This window comes from Macrosteles quadrilineatus, unplaced genomic scaffold (genome assembly GCF_028750875.1).
Source record: "Macrosteles quadrilineatus isolate MER2022 unplaced genomic scaffold, UCM_ALF_1.0 Scaffold_1__1_contigs__length_201487025, whole genome shotgun sequence".
NCBI lineage: Eukaryota > Metazoa > Arthropoda > Insecta > Hemiptera > Cicadellidae > Macrosteles > Macrosteles quadrilineatus.
Window position 1 is genome coordinate 77,131,063 of NW_026542594.1, and position 14,828 is coordinate 77,145,890.

The window sequence follows — 14,828 nt, forward strand, 5'->3', positions numbered from 1 at the left end:
GCAGGTAAATAGCATTAACACTGCGGAGACGTCCACTTAGTTATTCTCTTGTTTAATGCCAGTTAATGTAAAGCGTTTTATAACACAATATCTCCTTAGTGTGGGATTCTGCAGATGAACATTTGCTTACATTAACATTCTTCATTTAGGGTATTCGAAAAGTTTGCAGTATTATTAATAAAATATCAATAGAATATTTATTTTGTGTAGATAATGATGAGAGACTACTTGATTTCACTTATTTGTATTTTGGGTTGCTTACAAATTGAGTTGATTATAAAGTAGGGTCTATTATTCAATCTTGAAATCTGGAGATGATATGCAATAAAGGCATGAGTAGCAAAATTATCAGTCCAGTAGTTTACTTTAAATAACTTATTGATCAGCATTGCACGTGTTATTAAATTTTATGGAAAGTAAATAAAAGAAACGTATTATAACACTTAAAAGATATATTTACGCTTATACTGTTACTCACAAGACGGTAACTATACAAAATACCCCCGCCGCAGCAAACCTGCCGACTAAGCGAATTTCCATTTGTCTGAATTGTTAAATATATTTTAATAACATTAGGTTTAACGAGTACCTAGGTTTGCTGCTACAAGGAAACTAATAAAGTGTGTTTTTGAGTAAAATATTGATAGCTTAGTACAAAATAAATAAATTTGCCAAGTTTGATCAAAATATATCCATAAACAAGCAAACTACAACATTTGACAATATTCTCCATAAGAATAACATGGGAATTTTAAATTTACAATTTTTTTAATTTTCTCCGTTACTAATAATCGAACAAAAATACTTTTATATACTAAATTATTTGTTTTTTTTAAGCTCTTTAAAAAGGTCTAAAGAGAAATCGGGAAATTTTGTGTTTTGAGGGTCAAAAGTGAGAAAAACCAATTTTTACCCCATAAAACCCCCCAAAAAGCCCCATTCCCATGGTCCGATCGTGCTGGTTCGCGAACTCATTCAAGTTTATCCCGCTTTACACCTTTAAACCAAATTTCATCAAAATCGGACAAAAATTACTCAAGTTATCGCGTTCACGGACGTATATATATATATATATATATATATATATAAGTCTATATATATATATATACATATATAAAAATTTGAACGAATGGTGTTTTTGGCCTCTGGGGACATCAAAATGAAAAAGTAAATCGGTCCAGGGTCTAGGTCTTACCGTGCCACCTACGGTAATAGCTACTTCCCTATAGGGAAATTCGCTAAAAGATGGTAAGTGCTGATCGATTTCGATTGGACACTCCAATCATCATTAGACCCAATAGGCGAATCTTTTCTACTAATCGCCTATTGGGTCTGATGATGATACCCCACTTACCATCTTTTTTTGTATATTTACCGTCTTGTGAGTAACAGTATAAGCGTAAATACTCGTTTTGAATGTTATAAGACGTTTCTTTTATTTTACGTTTACTTTAAACTACCTGGGGTGGCTACACGAACTCTAGTGCACAGCAAACTCAATCTACAAACAATTTTAATAAATTATAACTAACTGTGGCACAGCACCGTTGTTTACATTATAATAACGCTAGTAGTGTAATATAGACAGTAAGATGGCCATGTAGGGACTGCGGATGGGTTGGTAGTGTGAGTTACGGCTGCGGAGTGACGGTTTTAATGATTTATTTACAGCTTTATAATGGGTTTGCAGGATTCGTTGTGCCCCGAAGCTTTCTCATTTTATATTTATAATTTTATATTTTACAAAAATCGTTTGGATTAAAAGGTATATAATTGTTAATTGTAACTACCACATGGATAAAATTTCACAAATGTTTTTTAACTTCAAAACGATTGGAAAGCTTTTAGTTACAATAGATGAATACACTATATGAAACTGCCATTCAATAGAGTTAACGTGGGTTGTATTGGAAAGTAACTAAGACGAATGCGGATTTCTCTCTCACCCTTTGACTTGAAGTTAATTTTGAGTTTAAGTACTTATATTACCTTGATACAACACGTAAGTAACACAATTATAATTTTTTTTTTATATTTTAATAGGGTTTTATTTTCTATTTTAATTATTAGATAATATTTTATTGATGATCATTTAGATCTCTAAAAGAATTGATGTTATCGTGATCCATTCATGTAGTGACTTAAACCATTGAATAAGAACTCTCAATATATTGTGCAAGCAGTAAATAGTTTTTGACCGTGTTTGTATTGGCAATGTGGGTTGTATTACATCTGGGGCAGCGCTGCAGTTGTAAACTTTGATAACATCAACACAGGGTGAACCTAACCTCAACCTTGTCATCGCAGAACGAGAAGCTGGCTGAACTGGTATTTTAAATGCAATATTTAATCTTGAGAAAAGAAAATAAATAATAGGAATAACCTGCTGCATCTCTGATAAAATACTAAATACTTTCCTAGAGTTTTCATTGTTTAGAATGTGGGTCACAGTCCAATATGCGTATTACATTTTGCTCAATTTAGCAACAAAGTTACCAACAAAACTCTATCATGTTAATATGATTTAATTTATGTCGTTAAGATTACTTAGTCTTTGTAATGGATTAAACAGTTTTGCTATTGTATGTTTGCTGCTCTTACAGTTCCGTAAGAAATTAAAATTTCTACAAAAAAGGTGACCTCTGGTAGAAATATTTAACGTCTTACAATTAAGTTAACAAATCTTAATTGTAAGAAAACAAAACAGGTAGGCAGGCCTATTAAGTGAAATTTGCTTCACACTACATTAGACGTTTAAAGAACCTTACAGCTTTAAGTAGTTCACAATCTATAACAATAGAATGCACATTCGTTGATATAATTGCTCCTGCTGGCGCTTTTATTACAACATATACAAAATAATTATAACTGTTAGGGTATAAGTATACTAATTTATAGGTCTACAAGACAATTGTTTGTAAATTTAATGTAGCATAGCATTTTTAGATTCCCTCCATAGTAGAGTAGAGGAAATGAAGGCTTAAAAAATGAAGTGACTTAAGTAAAACCAAGCGTATAAACCCTCCCATAATCTCTGGTGAAAAATGACGAGTATTGAAATCTTACTTATATAGATGAACATTTTGTTTATAGACGACGTTTTGTTTGTAGTTGAATGTTTCCTAACATTAAAAACAACTGTCGAGCCACAATCTATTGTAAACTGAATTGTGAAAATTGAAAATATTTGATTATTTAAATTAGCCTCACATTGGGATTAGCGAATTAACGAATCGACGAGTTGAAACAAGATTGTTTAAAAGAATGATGATTTGCCTTGTGTAGTAGGATCTATAGGTTGGCTTTATATCAATTTTTATTTATTTAAAGTCCAATTTACACATTTAGAGAGAAATAACCGCTGTGGAACATGACGCAATATTTCATTTACCAACGTGTTGTGGCCAGGCAGAAAGGATTTATATTTCCCCATGGATTAAGCGTACGTAAAAGTGAAGTTTGACCATCGAGTGTGAATTTTAATTTTAACTTTAATCTGATAAATGACACAGATATTTAGAATACACAACTGTTTGCAGATAACTTTGATGTTGACCATTTCACAATATATTTCAAACCTAATTCTCGTAGTAAAGAACATGTGTTCCATAAAAATATTGAATCTAGAAGCCACTAGCTGCTGTACCCGTCCTTCGCAATGGAGAGGACGCTGAAGAGAAAATGCTTTCCTTTGGTTTCACAAACAATAAAATTGCTCCACTTAGTTTTGATAAATCATCTTCCTTTAAAGCTAGGCTACCTAGTACGAATTACGTATGCAGTATAAGGCGCTGATGCATGCATAAATATTATACCGACATGAATAAGGTTTAAATGATACACTTACCTAAACGTTCAATTAGTTTATAACTTATCTATATTAAACGTAAATAGCCAAAAAGAATTGTACAACATAAAGTACTATAGAGAAGAGAAAACACTGTTAGTTTATAATGATCTCACATACAATTGACGTATTTTCCCGTAAATCTTCAATTTTTGTCGGACCTCTTTACCTGCAGCTTTTTTTGTGTAAATATCACAGTAAGTAAAAACAAAGTAGCCTAACAACAATCGCAGATAACCTTTATTACCTTCTGTCAGAAAAGCTAATACCTATGCAAATAGAGTGTGAACGTGTTTTTTAATGATGTTTCTATTTATAATTATTATTATTGTGTTAAATTACATTTTTGTTTAATCTGTTCTTGATTTGTTAAATATTTAGATTTATATTAGATCACATTTATAATATTAGTAAGATTAAGAAATCTCATTGTATTTTTATTTCTTGTCAGGTTAAGTGTAAGAAAGGACCATGTGACCCTAATTTTGATTTTGCCTGGTTAAATAAAGAATTTTTCATTTAATTTCAAATACCTAACATTGTCTACTTATTTTCCGTGTCCGGAAATCAGACTTCGCTTTTCTAAAAATTAGCTACCAATATGGCTTTGTCATTCGCATGTAAAAGATCATCTAATGTGCAAGAGCAAGACTGGTCTAGGCGTGGGCAGATCAGCAGATGGCCAGGATCCTGAACAGCACCACACGCGCACAAGATGTTTTCTTCGTCTGGTAAGGGACCCCATTTCTGCATGTTTGTCTTGCATTTTGGTACCTCGACCCTAATTCGATTTAGGGTCTTCCACACCGTGTAATGAAGGCCTCCACCAGGAGCCAGTTCCTCCCTGGCTGGTATGGGAGGGTTAGTCAACGTGACCTCCCACCTTGCCACCCGATTGCTTGAGAGTGATCCATCCAGGACTCGTGTCCGTGATAAAAAGCTCTTTGATGTAAATATACATCAACAACATATTTTATGAGACCGTTCTTTTTAACAAGTGCATAATTATTGTGTTTAATCATTTACATATATATCCTTTGAGCAAAAAGAAAAAAAAAAAAAAAAAAAAAACAGATTAACAGATATTAAATTGAGCGGAGCGAGCGAAGCGAGTGAAGCTCTTTGGGATCAACTTCAATGCAAACAATATAACACCATCACTCAATAACGGCTGAACACATTTCAGCCAAACTTAACAAGACTACTTAGACTAATAATGAGATGGGTTGTAAACAAACAAATTTCAATTAGATAATGCTAATGCAATTTAAAACGAACTTAAAATTTCAAATTTTTAACATTAGGCTTATGGGACTAAAGTAGTTATGACAGTTTTTTTGTTTACAAGAAAAATGTAAACAAGAGAATCATAAGGTAATTCTGAACTTTCTATACTTTTCTTTTAAACGTTTTTAAACCATTCCTATGATTTTAATGAACGAGAAAATGTCGTTAAAACATTTTTTTAAGGCGCGGAATTCACTGAAAATTGAGAAAATATACGGAACTACATTCTCAATGCGCGGAGCATAAACAAGGAGCGGAGGGATACGGACCGGTGACTACTTTCTTGGGAACCTATTTGTGTTGCCAGCTGATTAGAAACAGCCAATGTTAGAAATCAGGATTTAATAAGCGATATATCGAACCGCATCGAAATCAGTATTTAATCCGATAATACTCATAGGTTATATTATGTTGAATTACATCGACGGTACAGTAAGTTATTACACTTATTGAGATAAAACGCAGATTGAACACTGATCTAATTTAGGCATGTGGGGAGGTAGGTCGGGGTTTATGAGTATTCGTGACTACATTAAGTGTTTTGGAGTAAGGTTAGATTAGGAAGGTAAAGTGTAGGCTATAGGTAGGTGATCGGGTTGTTTATTTGTGTTGCACCATATAATTTTTATCTTTTGGAATGGAATAGTTGGTTAAGCTCTTTGGGATCAACTTCAATGCAAACAATATAACACCATCACTCAATAACGGCTGAACACATTTCAGCCAAACTTAACAAGACTACTTAGACTAATAATGAGATGGTTTGTAAACAAACTAATTTTAATTAGATAATGCTAATGCAATTTAAAACGAACGTAAAACTTCAAATTTTTAACATTAGGCTTATGGGACTAAAGTAGCTATGACAGTTTTAGCGAATTTCCCATATAGGGAATAAGCTATTACCGTAGTACTCATGGTAAGACCTGGACCCGGGACCGATTTTTTTTTTCGTTTTGAGGTCCCTAGAGGCCAAAAACACCATCCGTTCAAATTCATATATATATATATATATATATATATATATATATATATTTATATATATATGTGTCCGTTAGCACGATAACTCGAGCAAAAATGATCCGATTTTGATTAAATTTGGTACAAACGTGTAAACCTACGTTTATTCGAACGAGTTCGCGAACCAGCATGATCGGACCATGGGAACGGGGGTTTATGGGAGGTTTTATGGGGTAAAAATGGGGTTTTCCCATTTTTGACCCAAAAAACATCAAATTTTGCAATTTCTTTCTAAACTATTTTGTAGAGCTTAAAAAAACAAATAATTTAGTATATTGAAGCGTTATAATGCGCCTAATGGTTATGGAGAAAATTCTAAAAAATTGCAAATTTAAAATTCCCATGTTATTCTTATGGAGAATAAGTAAACTGTTGTAGTTTGCTTGTTTATTAACATATTTTGCCCAAATTTGGAACATGTTTTTATTTCTTACTAACAATTAACATTTTAACATAAACAACATTAACAACTAACATTAACAACATTAACATTAACATTAACATTAACAATTAACATAAAAAACACTTTTACCCTACCTGTTGCAGCAAACCTAAGTATGTGTTAAACTGATTCTATTTAAATAGGGATGAATGTGATATTTTTAAGGAGACATTTTAGTGTAAATCCAATCAGGCAAATGGAAATTCGCTTAGTCTGCAGGTTTGCTGCGGCGGGGGTATTTTTGTTTACAAGAGAAATGTAAACAAGAGAATCATAAAGTATTTCTGAACTTACTATACTTTTCTTTTAAACGTTTTTAAACCATTCCTATGATTTTGATAAACAAGAAAATCTCGTTGGTTATAATTTAATCTACTTTTGCAAGAGGTAGCCTATCTGAATCACAACAAGATGTAGTCAAGAGGTAAATTATTATAATTTTAATCAATAAAACAAGCATTAGTATAAATGTTGTTTTTTTTTTATTTAGTTAGTTACACAAATATTAAAACAAGTTTTCTCCGCTCAACTGGCTTTCACCGCTCTGAAAGCAATCCTAGTTTATTGTAGGAGGAAAAGGTTGATCTCTTACAACTTGATTTTAAAACCTCCTCCTTGGTGTAATTTAAACAGTGTTGGAGAAAATACAACCTCTCTTTTTTGCTCATCCCTTGCTTTGTTGGATTCGTTCCACACACAGGTCCACAGCCTATGTGGATAGGCAAATGCAAGGTTAAAAGAGGCCACCGTCTAAAACAACATGAAGTCGATTTATTTGGTTCAATTATTTTCATGGATGAAACACAATCAGTTGTCAATTAAGCCAGTTACTAATTGTGCGCCACGCGGACCAGGTGCTCCAGCAACAATGACACCAGCTGTTCCATATCCATAGCTTAATATTAAAATAATTCTGCATAAAACCTTTTAGTTAAATGTAAAATATATTGTAATATAAGTTCGTAGATTGCAATCCCCTTCTGAACAGTTTTTATGTTTTTACATTGTTAAGAGTAATAATTATTTTTTCATACCTTAAAATATTTCTCGGTTAAGTCATATTAATATATGCTGATCGTTGCATGACCATCTAGTAAAGATGAGATGTTATAGTTATATTCTTCAGTAGAACAGTGGTAGTCCCTTTGGGTAGAGACAGGACTGATGTGACCCTTGAGGCACTGTTAGACAAGCTGGCCGCCAGGACTACCATCATGACAACATATTACTATAAACTTAGACGTAACTAAGTGATATACTCACTATATTTTGTTTACAGGTACACGTCTTGGTTAAATCTCGAAACAGTTATATTATCCATATCTAGGTTGTTCACCTACAATAACAGTCGTGTTTGAACAAAATAAAAACGATAGTACGCAATAAAATATATAATTATCAATTGAGATTAATTGTTGTTTTCCTACTTTCGTGAAATACACAAAATAATATAAAACTAACATCCCTCATGAGTATTGTTTCGTCCCACTCGAACTCTCCAGCGAATATTATTCTGTAACATTTTGTAAGTTCAAGTAGAAATAAACTACTGTATTATGTACCAGTAATCTTTAAAAAAAAGAAATTAGTGAGTCGGTGGCTCAGTCGGTAGCGTCGCGGACTATGGGCCCAAGGCAGCGATGTCGTGGGTTCGGATCCTGGTCACTGCCGATAACATTTATCAGTACAGTTCACCTTTGTACTGTACCGGCTCACTCCTTCCTTTGCTGTTAACGATCCACGCACGGGCGCTTAGTCTATGTGGACGGGCAAATGCAAGGTTAAAAGAGGCCACCAACCTAAAAAAGGCATCTTTGAGCTGAACCACTTTTTATAAATAATCCCTGTGTAGATTTGTTTTTTATTTCCTAAAAGGGCAGTGATGGATTATTCTGTGCTAGTTTAATGAAATCACTAGGGAACCCGTGAGCTAATTGCACATTTCAATATGGTGCAAAACTTGTTTCCGAAGTAATACAAATAATACAATGGAATTTATCTATCTATCTATATCTATAAAAGAGGAGCTATGTTTGTAATTATGTATATATGTATGTACCTTATGGACTCCAAAACCGCTCGACAGTTTGTAATGACTCTTTCAGGCATTATTAAGCATTATTCAAGGATAATTTGTGTGAAGTTTGGTGCGGATCCTTCACAAGGGCTCCTCCCCAGAGGGTTTTAAGTGGGCCAATGTCAGACTTTCAGAACCAGAATGTTTACAAATAAATATAATTTAAAAGCAGATGTTTACTTTCACCAACTATTTTGTAGGTTTGAATAATCACAACATTCTGTATTAGTAATGATTTGAAATAGTGCCTCAATGTAACGCCTTAAAATTTATATATTTGTACACCTTATGAAAAAAAACACATATTTATCTACTGGCAATAAAGTAAAGTAAATATTCTATTTTTGTTTTTGGTATACATTTTTATTATTTATCGTAAAAACAAATGACCATTTAAAATAATAGTTGTTAGCGTAGCAACGTGCGCCGGGTAACTGCTAGTTTATATTATATTTAAAGAAATGATAAAAGTAACTGAACGTTGTATAGTGTAATGCTAGAAGCCATGTTAGAAATAACTTAATAAAAATTCATTGTGTACAAATAAAAAGTTTAATAAAGCAACAATAAAAAAATAATTTTTACACTACATAGGTCTTACACAACTGTTTGGAATGAATCAAAAAAGAAAAAAATAAATTTCACAGGAGTGACAAAACACACATCTAACATAAGTAGTCCGTGACAAAGCTATCATGACTCATTAGAGATAACTATTCAATTCTGTACAATTTGTCAGTGCTCTAGTATTTTTTCAGACGATCAAGTTGAGTGGAAATGTGTATGAGTTAGATAAATAAAGTTTTAGTAGAGATAAATGAGTGTAATATACGTGTGTTAGCAAACGTTGCAGGTAAATAGCACAAACACTGCGGAGACGTCCAGTTAGTTATTCTCTTGTTTAATGCTAGTTAATGTAAAGCGTTTTATAACACAATATCTCCTTAGTGTGGGATTCTGCAGACGAGTATTTGCTTACATTAACATTATTATTTTACCGTGTACTCTAACTATTTGTGACTATTTTACGAATATGTATTCAATAAGCAAATACATAAGCCTACTAAATATGAGATAAGTAAATAGAAACAAAGTACCTTAATTAATTTAATATAGTTTGTTTATAGCAAACACTTTGTTAAAATGGCTTGAAACTACAGAAATATAGATGTCATCTAGTTTATAAGAAGTTAGCTTGACAATTTTATTTCAATTAAAATGTGTGGGTAGCCGAGCGGTTGTAGTGCTCACTTTTATAATTATTGAAAGTTGCTGGTTTGGAAAGGGTTAAATATTGCTTCGTAACATCGTGTTTTTCTCTTCTCCTTGAACCTACTGTTCTGAATTGCTTATAAATATTGATAGTACAGCCTAAAAATATGACTACATTGTGATATTTAATGAAAATTGAACTAACAACAGTGAAATTTACAATTCATTAAAGACTTAATGAAATGTTTCATTGAACTACATATAGTGGCCAACAACACGACGCGACGCCAGGTTTACGTTTGTTAAATGTTGGATTCAAAGACGATATGTTTATCATCAACGAATACAATCTGATTATAGACATGATGTAGAGCACGGATAAAACTAATTCCTGTGATTGTAGTGACACTGATGACAATCCCGGCGATGAGATGATGAGCAGGATAAACTCGCTCCCGCTGGCGTGGTGCAGTTGTAGATCTGGAGATGACAAGAGTAATCACTCTCCTTAGGACTAATTTTAAGATTTGTTGCACACATACAAGTGAGGCACTTCTGATCTTGTAGGTAAAGCACGAAACTTCTGTACTGCCTGGGTGCTTATTCTACCACTATCCAATGATTCCATGATCCAATGATTCGCCATGCCATAAAACCCACTTTGAAATTACCTGTTTTTAACGTATGGAAATGAATCCTGTTTAAAAAAAAAATCCTTTGGACACGCTTGTTTTTTGACCAACAATTAACATTAGACAATAATTTATAATCGTTTAGAATTCTTAAGTTTTATTGCGTAGCTTGGCTGTGTTTCGCAATACTAAGTAGCACGGCACCGTGTTGTTTACAGTATAATAACGCTAGTAGTGTAATACAGACAGTAAGATGGCCATGTAGGGACTGCGGATGGGTTGGTAGTGTGAGTTACGGCTGCGGAGTGACGGTCTTAATGATTTATTTACAGCTTTATAATGGTTTTGCAGGATTCATTGTGCCCAGAAGCTTTCTCATTTTATATTTATAATCTTCTATTTTACAAAAATCGTTTGGATTAAGGTACTTAATTATTACTATGTAGGCTAAGTATTGATGGGGCCTCACTAAGTTTGTAAAACGTAGACGGCAAAGAAAGCAATTGGTTATCAGAGATAAATACATGATCTAGAGAAAGGTCACTCAATAGAGATAAAGAGGATTGTATTGGAAAGTAACTAAGATGAATGCGGTGTTCTCTCTTGCCCTTCCCTCGCCTCATAGCAACCTGCACTACACGTGAGGTCCAAGTTAGACTTCGGTGGAAGATAATACCCATTGTGATTTAGTAAAAATATTTGTTTATGTAAAATATGAAGGCGTTTTTATTATTACGGAAATGTATTTTTAGTGACTCCATCATATGGATTTATTTATTTAGTATCTATGTCACTTTCGTAAATACAGACCTTTTAAAGGAGTAGAACTATCGAATACACAAGTCGATACTTTGAACAATATCATACTTTTCTAAATATATCTTAATGAAAACTGAGCTGATGGTGAAGCAAAATTAAAAATATTGATGTTACACAATGTATAGGTAATTGTTCAAAGACACGATCTAAGCCACGCGACCTCTATCATTGTACCACATAGCGTTTGTTGACCATAGCTTTGTTACAATAAACCCCTACACTGTATCCCACAATCCACCATCAGGCTATACCGAGAAACCTAGTTGCTACCAATCACTGCGGCCACAACCACAGACAATGGGATTCTACGGTAAACCAACATGTAATCGTTATGTTACCCTATCAGCCAACTAATGACTCAACAACTAAAAATGTGTAAAGGATACACATGTAAAAGTAATGTAAATTGATAAAGAGGTAACGTTAGGTGAGAGTCAACCAATTCAAAGGCATCTCAAAATCCTTAAAACATGCTTGGAAAAATGACAGTAAATTGGTATGGACCGTGTTTGTATTGGCAATGCGGGTTGTATTACGGGCAGCGGTAGGCCTACAGTTGTAAACTTTGATAACGTCAACACAGGATGAACCGAACCTCAACCTTGCTCCCGCAGAGTGACTTATTAGCTACTGTATATGGAAACATGCAAATACAGTAAATGGACTGGTTTTGTTTAGTAATGTAGGGTTTGATTACAAATCAAGAAATATAATATTTACAATGACTTGCTGCAAATCTTAATCTATATCTATAAAAGAGGAACTGTGTATGTATGTATAAATATATATGTATATACGTTATTCACTCCGAAACCACTCAACATATTGTAATGTAACTTTCAGGCATTATTACACATCTTTCAAGGATGGTTTGCATGAAGTTTGGTGCAGATTCATCAAAAGGGCTCCGCCCCAGAGGGGTTTAAATGGACCAATGTCAGACTTTTTGAACTACAATGTTTACAAATAGATATGACTAGCTGTTACCTAGCAACTGTTTTGTAGTTTGAATAGTCGCAACAAGCTGTATTAGTTATAATTTGAAATAGTGCCACAATTTTTCCACAGAGTGCAGCACAGAAAACAATTTTACTTTTAAAAAAGTCCAAATATAATTTAAAATATAAAAACCCCAATTGTAGCACACCTGTGCACTCAACAACTTTTAAATTCTCCAATGTCAAATATGTAAACATGAAAACCTTTATCAAAATATTATAAACAATAAAAGGGACTAATATTAATTATTAGTTATTAATTATTAGTTATTAATTATTAGTTATTAATTATTAGTTATTAATTATTAGTTATTAATTATTAGTTATTAATTATTAGGGATTAATATTTTTATCTTTTGATCTACATCCACACAATCTAACATAAATTATTCTGAATTTAAGCAACTACAATTTCCTTTGTGTCTTGCTTTTGCAATCACCATTATAAAGCACTAGCGCAATCCCTGACTATCGTCGGTTTAAATTTAGAAAATTCATGCTTTTCACACAGACAGCTGTATGTTGCGTGCTCACGTGGTGGTAGGTATGCCAAAAAACTTATATATAATAAGTTATATATATTTATTCACCAAATGAAAAAAAAAACAACAAAAAAAACATTGTTGTGCACTGGCAATTAAGTAAAATATTCTATTTTTATTTTTGGTATACACTTTTATTATTCATCTTAAAGAACAAATTATAATTTAAAATAATAGTTGTTAAGCGCAGCAACGCGCGCCAGGTAACTGCTAGTACTTAGCTAAATATCTTTCTCAGAACTGATTTTGTTTTGGCTTGGAAATGTATCAAATGTTTTCTGTGCGTTCTGTCTGGTAACGATTAAGTAACCAAATACATTTGTCAATATAGCTCGATTTAATGTGTATATTACTTACAGTAGCTATACTAGCTAATTAATTGGTCTGGCTAATGGATATGTTTTGCTAAACAATAATACAGTTTGGAATTTCACGGTTATAATTGTCGAAGATGTGACTCCATGTTTTTGTAAAGGAAAGAAAATGCATAGTTTTTTATTTATTTAAGGAAATCTACAGTTTACATGAACTCACAAATGATGGCAAAACGTGGATGTTACTTCAGACTTGATACATTTCGTACATGAACTTAACAACAGAGAGGAAATAACGTATATAAAAATATATCAATATAATACTAACAATCAACAATACAATATTACAACCAACATAGAAACAACAAAATTTGTAATTGGCTTACAATAATAAAGCTAAAAACAAGTAACAGTAGACTTATTTACTTAATGATTGACAACCATTACATGAACACGCAACAAACTAATAAATTAACATCATTACAAAACAAGAAAACTCGTACAAGGCTACATAATAAGTAACTTGTACTATAAATACAACTTACAACCTACTAGAAATGTGGACTTTAAAAAGATTCAAAGTTCAACGATTATTAATTTAAAATAAAGAAAACACTGTAAAAAATGTTTTCTCGGTGAGCAAAAATGTTTAACTTGTAAAAATAATGATGGAAAAATATTTAAATATAAATAGTTAAAAGAATTGAACAAATCTGAAAATTAGCCTATTATTATTAGTGCTAGGCTTGGTCGCTATCAGTGAATTAAAATCTAGTGGATTTTACAAAAACTAAAACAAAATGTGACGGTACCAAAAAAAGTTAAAAGTATTTTAATTCAAAAAATTAAACTGAAACCAACAACAACGAATATGTAAATTGAACCATTGAGTTAGATGTGGTGTCATAGAGGAGACCCAGAGGAGATTGGCACCGTTTTTGTCCGAGGTTTTATCTACAGTTGTTTTAAGAACTGCACCTTTATGCAGATTACGTATTATTATGACTTAAAGTTTTAATTACAACTTTTGTTTGTCTGCTAAAACTCAAGGTGGACTAAGTTAAAATTCGAATTCATTTGTCACTTTCTAAACATGACAGTGTCGTAGTAAAGTTGAAATCAGGCAATGCTTTTCTGTGAGGTTACAACTGCAAGAGTTTTACAGCATTTATATTAACGAGATAAAATTACATTTACCTCGTATGGATTAACAAGTTTTACCCCTATTATTTAAGTTTTAAAATCTAGAGAGACATTCTATTGCTAATTTCAATTTATTAAAACAGTGAGAGTCTAAATAGCTTTATGACATGTTCTATTCTAATGATCTTTAACATCCCTACCGCAGCAAACTTGCAATTAAATTCCATTCGCCTTATTGGACTTTTACTAAAACTTCTCCCTACTCATGTCATGGTGTTATTCCTCATTTCAATAACATTAGGTTTAACGAGTACTTAGGTTTGCGGCAACAGGGATAGAAAAAACTGTTTTTGTATTAAATTAAAAATAGACGTATGCAGCTACAGGGAAAGAAACAAAATTTTTAAATTAAATTAACAATAGACGCGATAGACCTTATCAACCTGATTAAGTGGAATATATTATAAGTTTTTTGACAAATTCGATATCATAATT